Raw genomic sequence first — 532 nt, forward strand, 5'->3', positions numbered from 1 at the left:
GGGGGCAGGGAATTGGGGTGGGGGGTCCCCAGGGTTGGGGGAGCACCGCCAGGGCACCCCCGGCCTCCCCAGAGTGCCAGGAGTGTCATTGGCACTGCCAGCGGGCATGGTGGCACCGTCAAAGGGTTCCAGAATGGCCACAGGGGCACTCTGCCAGCTCAAAGTGTCCCCATGCCACCCTAAAGGATCCCCATGACACTCCAAAGGATCCCACTGTCACCCCAATGTGTCCCACTGCCAACCCAAAGTGTCCCCATGCCACCCTAAAGGATCCCCATGACACTCCAAAGGATCCCACTGTCACCCCAATGTGCCCCACTGCCACCCCAAAGTGTCCCCATGCCACCCTAAAGGGTGCCACTGTTACCCCCCAAGGTTCCCCACATCCCATCCAAGCCTGCCAAACTGTCCCCGTGCCACTTCCAAGCACTCCCACACCATCAAATGTCCCCAAAAGGTCCCAGGCCAAGCCCAAACCTCCCAGTGCCACCCCAGCCCACCCCAATCACCCCCAAAACACCCCCAGCCCACT

General features: G+C 62.0%; 1 protein-coding gene across 1 annotated transcript in view; it reads right to left on the reverse strand.

Moving 5' to 3' along the window:
• The window catches only part of PDK2 (pyruvate dehydrogenase kinase 2), a 10,191-nt gene that overhangs the window by 5,960 nt on the left and 3,699 nt on the right, over positions 1 to 532 (reverse strand). The window lies entirely within an intron of this gene.

This window comes from Geospiza fortis, unplaced genomic scaffold (assembly GCF_000277835.1).
Source record: "Geospiza fortis unplaced genomic scaffold, GeoFor_1.0 scaffold406, whole genome shotgun sequence".
NCBI classification, from domain to species: domain Eukaryota; kingdom Metazoa; phylum Chordata; class Aves; order Passeriformes; family Thraupidae; genus Geospiza; species Geospiza fortis.